Genomic DNA, 297 nt, shown 5'->3' with positions numbered 1-297 from the left:
AGTAAAGATTCGGAATTGAGTGTTTCAATAAATTGCAGATACAAATTCAAAAGGAAACGAAGTTTACCCTTACATCTTATTTGAATAAAATTATTAATTTTATAGACCTGCTGTTAGATTTTCGAAGTGTAAACGATATTTTATTTGTACAAGTGGGTACCTAAGTAATTCCGAATCCATAAAAAATATATTTTTTAAAGTGTTCTGAAAACTACTGAAATCACTTTTAAATTCCAATGCGTATGACTTCATATTATATATTATATTTAATCACACATCAAACCGTCCTTAAAACTA

Source organism: Dendroctonus ponderosae, unplaced genomic scaffold (assembly GCF_020466585.1).
Source record: "Dendroctonus ponderosae isolate FM_Combo_2020 unplaced genomic scaffold, Dpon_F_20191213v2 Dpon_F_20191213_1, whole genome shotgun sequence".
Lineage (NCBI taxonomy): Eukaryota > Metazoa > Arthropoda > Insecta > Coleoptera > Curculionidae > Dendroctonus > Dendroctonus ponderosae.
The sequence above is the reverse complement of the archived record's forward strand: the minus strand, read 5'-3'. Positions refer to the sequence as shown.